The 8,549-nt window shown below is 36.2% G+C and overlaps 1 pseudogene; it reads left to right on the top strand.

Annotated features, from left to right (window-relative positions):
• The first annotated feature begins 4,870 nt into the window (after nucleotides 1-4,870).
• Nucleotides 4,871-5,889, top strand: LOC102473217 (quinone oxidoreductase pseudogene; annotated as a pseudogene).
• Nucleotides 5,890-8,549: the final 2,660 nt, after the last annotated feature.

Below are 8,549 nucleotides of genomic sequence, written 5' to 3'. Positions count from 1 at the left end.
TAAATAAATAAATAAATAAATAAATAAATAAATAAATAAATAAATAAATAAATAAATAAATAAATAAATAAATAAATAAATAAATAAATAAATAAATAAATAAATAAATAAATAAATAAATAAATAAATAAATAAATAAATAAATAAATAAATAAATAAATAAATAAATAAATAAATAAATAAATAAATAAATAAAATTTTAAAAAATAAAATAAAATCCTGGGAGTTAACACGCTCCCAGGGTACTCAGTAGCCAATGACAGTGTGAGAAGATAAGCTGGTTGCTTGAGAAAGAAAAGGCTCTGCTCCTTATCTCTGGGCAAGGGGGTGGGAGAAATCAGGCTTAGGCTCATACTTAACCTGGAATTGCCTCCTCGTTTTATTTTATTTTTCCTTACTTATTTCTCCTGGAAGACTGTCCTTAAAATAATCAGCTGCACACAAATTCTCATCAGGGTCTGCCTTAAGAGCACAACTTATGAAATCTGCTTTTAGGGAATGATCATCTTTACTTGCCATAATTAATTCCCTTAAACATCTGCAGAGCTCCTACCTTGTGCCATGCCCTGTTATATACACTGAAGATGAGTTGATGAATAAGGCAGATATAGTCAGATACCTCAAGTTTTCTTTCTTTGGGAGGATTAAACACATTCACAACAAAAGTACATAAATGAACAAGATAATTTTAGTGGTGTGAAGTGTCATGAAGAAAATAATGTGCTAGAAAGTTATGGAAGAGAGTGATGGCAGCTATCTTCAACTGAGTGGTCAAAGAATAAATATTGGATGGGACATTTGGGCAGTGACCACAGGAATTGAGGGAGCAAGCCAAACAGAAATTTGGAAAAAGAGATTGTGGGCAGAAGAACAGCAGATATGAATGTATAGTAACAAGATCGGCAGACTCCAGGAAAAAGCAGGAATTACTGTAGCTGGAGCAAGTGACTTGTGGGGGAAGGGACAGAGAAGAGGTAAGAGGGACCGAGTCAGACAAAAATTTATAGACCACACTGATAGTTCTCCAGATTTTGATAGAAATCCACTAAAAAGTTTTAAAGAAGAGAATGGTATGCTTTGATTTTATGTTTAAGAACTGTCACTAAAGAGTTGAGTGGGGAATAGTTTGTAGATAGTAAACTTAGAAGGTACAGGACGCACTAAGGAGGTCTCTGTGGTGGTGGTGGTGATGGTAGTGATGGTGACAAAGCCACCTGTTTTGAGCAGGGACACTGTAGCACACAAGTCCAGCAGTGAGCAGCTAAGAGTATAAAGCCTCACACAGAATATTGCTACTGAGTTTGGGGGTAGAGAGCCCACTAAGTTGGTTTGGCAGATAAAGTACAAGACATCCAGTTGAATTTGAATTTCAAATAAACATAGATACATCTCAAAAATTAGATGAAGGGACATGGCATGGGACATTCTTATACTAAAAAAAAAGTATTCATTGATTATCTGAAATTAAAATTTAACTGGGTGCCTTGTTTTTTGTTGTTGTTATTTCCTTAGTAAGGGTTGCTAAATAGCGATCCTGAGATAATGAGCAAGAACATGCAGAAATTTCTTTAATCTCAGGGAATTATTTTTTTGTTGTTGTTTTATCTGAGTCTGTAGACTCAAGTCAAAATGAAAGTACCCTGTCACCAAAGTTAAAAATAACTTGCAATCATACTGTTTTATGGGAAAATTTCAACCACTAAATTAAAACAAAGCATACTTATCCCCCCCAAAGAAAAATCAAACAAACATAAAAACACCAAGTCCTGAAAATCCAGGTTCTGTACTATCCAAATAGATCTTTGCCTTGACTTTCTGTCCAACAGAAAGTTTTGTCAGATTTTCCTTATCTTACAAAACTGCAGTGAATGGAAAATGAGGGTATCCTCTTGTATAGCTTGTGTAGATGTGAGGCTTATATAATAGAATACTGAAAACACATAGCTTGGCTGCCCAGTGCACATGCACTTAGAAGGTATTTAAGAATGTCCAGCTATCCGCATGGAGCTCTGCCTTCAAAACAGTTCCCAAACCTATCATTCAGCCTCTTCTGGGGTGGACTAGCACTATGATTGCCGAGATTGACCTGCAGTCTGCCAGATCTGGGTCTTAATCCCATTTTGGCCACTGACAATCCATGTGAACATGAACAAATTAAGTTTAGTGTTCTTGTCAGAAAAAAAAAGATATAATATGTGGATTAGATGAGATTCTGCAAGAGAAAGAGCTTAGCATAATGCTATATTCACAGTACAATCTCGAAAATGTTTAATAGATATTGCTGGCCATTAGAATTCATGATATAAAAGAAACTTTCCTGAAACAAAACTTTAAATACTATAAATAAGTAGGTAATGCTTTAGAGTGTGCTTCTGGGAAGCTAATCCACCAATGAATATTTGTATGAAAGTAATTTATTATGCAAATATTCACGGGAAAGTAAATATTCATGGGAAAGTGGGGGAAGGTAAGTGGGAGCTGTGAAGAAAGGATGTCTGGCTATGGTGTGATGTCAAGCAAAGTCCAGAGCTTTTGCTCAGTCCCAAGGGGAGCCCCCAGAGGAAGGATAGGTCACATCTCAGACACAAGGGGGCTGCACAGTCACAATCACTGTTTAAAGGATACCCTGTGAGAAACATAAAGTCCCTGTATAAACAGCAAAACAAAGTGGTTACGGCATTCTGAGGGCATCCCTTCCACAGAAAGGCAGGTGCCAGATGTTGGCAGTGGAAGCGCACTGGGAATTACTGTGCATTAAAGAAGGTCTTAGTGAGAGAAGTAATGACAGCATCCACCACTCACCACCCAACCCAGCCCTATCCCTGCCATTTAGCTTGAAGAAAAATCCTATATGGGGGAGGAAGAAGATCTATGGTTCTCACTCACTTTAGTACAATGTGCCTGCTGAAGTAAAGATGGAAAAGCACAGATATTTTCTAGGATGATAAGCTATAGAGAATTATTTGCTTAATAAATGGAAGCTTTTAAAATGCAGGTATTAATATAAACAGTTTTGGTCATTATTAACCACAAGTCCAGTGTGGTTGGCTCATATAATTTCCTCTTTTCAATTTGAATCAATTACTAAAAAATATTACATAGAAAACCATCTGTTATTAATATCCTCAAAAATGGCAACAGCTTCAATAAGAAAAAGATAAAAATGAACAAAGGACATTCATAGGCAACTTACAAAAGAACAAGTAAGAGCCAGCCTGGTGGTTAAGGCGGCTGGATCTCTCCACAAAGCCAGCTGTATGATTCAAGCCCAGGACCCAGTGACTTGAAAAACACACTGGTGCATATATGTGCACGTCCCAAATCCAGATGCAGAAATGGGAGAGGAGTGATTGTGGCATGACCATGACCCCATGGGAGATGCTTTTTTCCCTTTCTCTCTGTCTCTCCCTGAAAAGTGCATGTGCCCTGTGGAAATATTTTTTAAGAACAAATAAAAATGACCAATAAACATAAAATTATCACACAAAACTCTCCAGCAACTAAAGGAATTCAATTGAAATTATGGGATATTATTTTTTACCTAGTTAAATATTTTTAAGGTAATAATACCAAAGGTTGTTAGAAGTATAGAAATATAAGCATTCCTATGCAATATTATGTTACCATGAGTGTAAACTGTTATAATTTTCCTAGGAGACAATTTGACAATAAATATCAAAGTACATCAAGTATGCAGATTGTTGGGCAGAGCATAAACTTTAAGAAATTTTTACCTAGGAAATAATCATTAATGTACATAAAATTAATTTCAATAATATACTGCAATTCAACTTATAATATCTAAAACTGGAAATACTACAAATGTCTATCAATAAAGGATCCAATTATTAGAGGTACATAAATTACCACAACAATGTAGACATTTTAAATGTTATAAAATTATATTTATTGACATAGAAAATTTAATCATATATTATTAAATCTAAAAAACCATATTATGAAACATAAAGTGTTATTGAATGTAAACAATTAATATATATGCAGAGAAACAAGTCTGAGTGTACACCAAAATGTTAATAACATTTATCTTTAAATATCATAAATAAATTTTAATAGCTTCTTTTCACTCATCTATACTTTTCTAATTTTCTAGAGTAAACATGTTTCTTGAGTAATAAAAAAAAGTTATAAAATAATAAGGTATTTCCTCTCTGTGCTTAGTTAAAAATGAAGTACTCTTAGAGACTGGGCAGCAATAGATATTTTCCCATTGTATTAATTTCCTGGTCCATTAAGTGTCTGTAATGAACAGTCTGCCATGACTCCAACTGGCTGGAGGATAGCCAAGTGCAATAAGCAGGGGAACGGAAACCTGCCGTCCCTGTTACCTAGGCCAGCCAGTCATAGCCCCAGGACTGAATCCATCCACCTTTGTGTTTAGAAAAAAGTCTTCACAGTCATGAAAAGAATTTCTGTGAGCTCAAGTAGTCCCTAGACAGACACCCATTTCTAGTTGCTGCCTCACTGAACTTGAAAGTTAGCCATGACTTCACAGTTATTGCAAAAACCTAGCAAATTGCCCTCTATGTGGTAGATATTCATGAAATGTTTGGACTGTAACTTCATGCCCTCATTTAGCAGAAATAGAACCAACTGAAAATCTTGATCAATGAAATATTTGGTATGTACCACCAGAAAGCCTATAAGTAGCCATATTTGCAATAGTTTTCTTTTTTAAATTTTTTATTTCTCTTTATTTCAGTTTCTTCTATACATTCAATCACATGTTACTTAGCTTACGAAGTGAATATTCCAATGCCCACAAACAGATGAATGGATTGAAAAGTTTTATTTTTTTCACTCTCTCAGTTGAATCTGGTTGACCTCGCATTTTGGTTACTTCAGTTGAGCCCGTATCTAGATTACCATGGCGACTGGACAGAAGCTGATGAGAGCTATTAGAGTTTTTGAATTTGGCGGACCAGAAAAGCTGATACTCCTGTCAGATATTGCAGTACCAATTCCAAAAGGCCATCAGGTTCTAATCAAAGTGCATGCATGTGGTGTAAACCCAGTGGAGACATATATTTGCTCTGGTACTTACAACAGGAAACCAGTCTTACCCTATACTCCTGGCTCAGACGTGACTGGGCTAATAGAAGCTGTGGGAGATAATGTATCTGCTTTCAAGAAAAGTGATAGAGCTTTCACTACCAACATGATCTCTGGGGGCTATGCAGACTGTGCTCTTGCAGCTGCTCATCCAGTTTTCAAACTTCCTGAAAATCTGGACTTTAAGCAAGGAGCGGCCATTGGTGTCCCATATTTTACTGTTTTGCTTATTGAGCTGTTACACAGGGCCCGTGTGAAGGCTGGAGAAAGTGTTCTGGTTCACGGGGCTAGTGGAGGAGTTGGAATAGCAGCATGCCAGATTGTCAGAGCTTATGGTTTAAAGGTTTTGGGCACAGCCGGTACTGAGGAAAGACGAAGGACCGTTTTGCAAAATGGAGCCCATGAAGTGTTTGATCACAGAGAAGTTAATTATATCGATAAAATAAAGAAATCTGTTGGTGAAAAAGGAATTAATGTGATTACTGAAATGCTAGCTAATGTAAATCTTAGTAATGATTTGAATCTTCTTTCACATGGAGGAGGAGTAATAGTTGTTAGCAGCAGAGGTCCTACTGAAATAAACCCAGGAGACACCATGACAAAGGAGTCCAGTATAACTGGAGCTACTCTTCTTTTCATCAACCAAACAGGAATTTGAGGAATGTGCCTCGGCCCTTGAAGCTAGAGTGGAAATTGCTTGGTTGAAACCTAAAGTAAACCTCAGTTTACTTTGGAGTAGGTGGCCCAAGCTCATGAAAATATCATTCATGGCAGTGGAGCTACTGGAAAAATGATTCTTCTCTTATGATGATTAACTCATGAATTTCCTTTGCAAGTAGAAGTTTTTTACCCCACAGTTTTACTTACACTGTCTTTCCTTTAATTAACATTCATTTGGTTGAGTGACTTTCTTATATTAGAAAACAAGATTTTTCTTTGGAGAGAGCAGAGGTAGTGGAATAAAATATAGTTGGCAATATCTTTTATACTTTCACTGTCAAATCAAGGAGTTGTTATAGAAGGAAATAGCATGTTAGTGGGGTCATTTGATTTTGTGAGGCTTTCCAGGAATTCCTAGCTGGTGTTTGATTAATTCCATATCTTTGACAACACATGCTAATCCAAATTAGACTGCTCAACTTCCAAGGGTTTCCAAGGCTACTTATCTTTATAAAGACTCTTAGGTCTCTGATTAGCCCATAACTGCATTTCATTCTGAAGATTTGTCTGGACTAAAAAAACTCCTTTTCTAAACTAATGTCTCCTGGATCTATAAATTTATTGAAGGGCAAGAATAAACGATGTCTAGAGACATTCATTAGTTTCCTTTGATTTGATATGATTCCAGATACATAGTCTCCTAATACATATTTCTTGACTGACTCGACTTCCAGAGTAGATTTAGAGTTAGTTAGTTGTGTAATGGGGAGGGGGGAGGGAGGTCACACTTTAATTTAAATTAATAAGCTCAAAATTGGACGCATTAAGAATGGTCTACCTGTTTTCAAAATACGGTTAAAAAATAAAGTCTATAAAGAATTAAAAAATAAAGTTTTATTTTTTTCTAAATTCAAGAAGTGCAAATCACTTCCTGACTTAGGAACTCATCTATCCAGAGCTACCAGTGCCCAACTCACTGCTGCTCATTTAAAATAACAGCATCAATAGCAAAACCTCAGTTTTGCCCTAGAAAAGCTGCAGGCTAAGAATCAGAGAAAGAAACGAGGCCATGAACATTAGAAACAACCAGAAGGCATATTTTGCTGGCTGACTTGCTCCTGTATAATCACCTCCTTGTTTTCTCATCCCTACCGCCTCATACACAGACAGAACGGTCACTTACCCATCTGAGAGTCTTCTCTATTATCTTTGTCTTTATTAAAAAAGGTGACCTTTCATAAATTTCCCTGTAAGGAGCTTTGTAAATTTTATATCTATAATGAATTGGAGTTATATCTGCCCACTGTCCAAGCAGTAGATTTCAAAAACAATTTCATCTCCAGCCTATGTGTAAATATACAAATTGCTTTGAAAAGTGTTTTGTTTACCTAGTGAACCATAATAGAACCCATTAGAGAAAATTTGTATTTCTCCATAGTGTCTTGACTAATAAATACCATCACAGAAATATTCTGCAAATGAAGCTTTCCCATTCTAACAATGTCCAGGAGGAAAATATTCTGTTCATATATCATCTATATGTGGGTGGGTAAGAATGATTTGAGGTTTTAGTGATCAATTCCCAGATGGGAAAACAAACAGAGCAACTCACAGTGTAATCCAACTGAGGCCCTGTCTTAGAAATCTAAGTTGGCAGCTGAAGTGATATTGTGGACTCACATCCAGAATTAGATAACAGTCATGTTCCATTCCAAAAATTATGAGTAGGTTAGAGTAGATAACTCAGGAGAACCCACCACCAAAATCACTATATGAGATAGTACTTGGAAGAGTGTCTATAAACATAAACCTTTTAAAAGTATAAGAAATCAACTATGAATACTATATAACATTGGTCCTAGTTTTATTTGATACATTACAGTGCAAAACTGCTTCTTTCTCTTCCATTGTCACTTCTTTAACCTGGTTCAAGATCCCATGAGAGTCTGAACAAGAATCAGAAGGTCTCAGATAAGGAAGCACCATAGGGTGTAGAGGTGACTCAGAGATACAGAAAGGTACATCCCCACCTCAGTAAGTTTCAGCCGTGCTATACACTTCAGTCTACAATTGCAGTTGCCTCCACATAATAAATTTGTTTTCTTACACTCTCCTGGCTTAATAACTATTTCTTTTCTTTAAAGAACTTCATATTCGTAAAGTCTATATATCTGCAATGAATGTTTTACACTCCATGGCCAAATTAGGTTTCGTTTGTCTGTTTTTTGTTTGTTTATTTGTTCGTTTGTTTTGCTATAATAGGGCACCAAGTCTGTTAGTTGGAATATAAATTAGTGCAGCCACTTTGGAAAACAGAATAGAGCCTCATCAAAAAAGTTAAAAACAAAACTACCACATGACCCAGCAATCTCACTTTCAGGTTGACGGGCAAAGCAACTGAAACTAGGATTTCAAAGAGAATCTTAATAGACAAGACATGGAAGCAACCTAAATGTCTATTAATGAATGAATAGATCAAGATGTGGTCAGAAAGAGATTATGATGGCCGACTAGAAATACCTACCCTAGTGTCTCTCTGGAAAGAAAGGGGAAAAAAAAAAAAAAAAAAAAAACCTGAATAAAAGCCTAAGTATCCCAAAGAGGAGGGAGGCTAGACTGAAAAAGTGCAAGTAAGAGATGTCAGGAATTTCTGAAACACATCATTTCTACCTGGAAAGGTAAAGGGAGGAGGGAATCAGTTGTCTGAAGCTAGTGTAGTTCCAGAGAAAACCTCCTCAACCTCTCTAGGAGAGAAAGTAAGAGGAATTCTCCTTTAAAACTCCAAATTCCAGACTGCAGGTTCTAGCACTCCCACC

The sequence above is a fragment of the Tupaia chinensis genome, unplaced genomic scaffold (genome assembly GCF_000334495.1).
Source record: "Tupaia chinensis unplaced genomic scaffold, TupChi_1.0 Scaffold000672_1, whole genome shotgun sequence".
Taxonomy (NCBI): domain Eukaryota; kingdom Metazoa; phylum Chordata; class Mammalia; order Scandentia; family Tupaiidae; genus Tupaia; species Tupaia belangeri.
The sequence above is the reverse complement of the archived record's forward strand: the minus strand, read 5'-3'. Positions and strand labels throughout refer to the sequence as shown.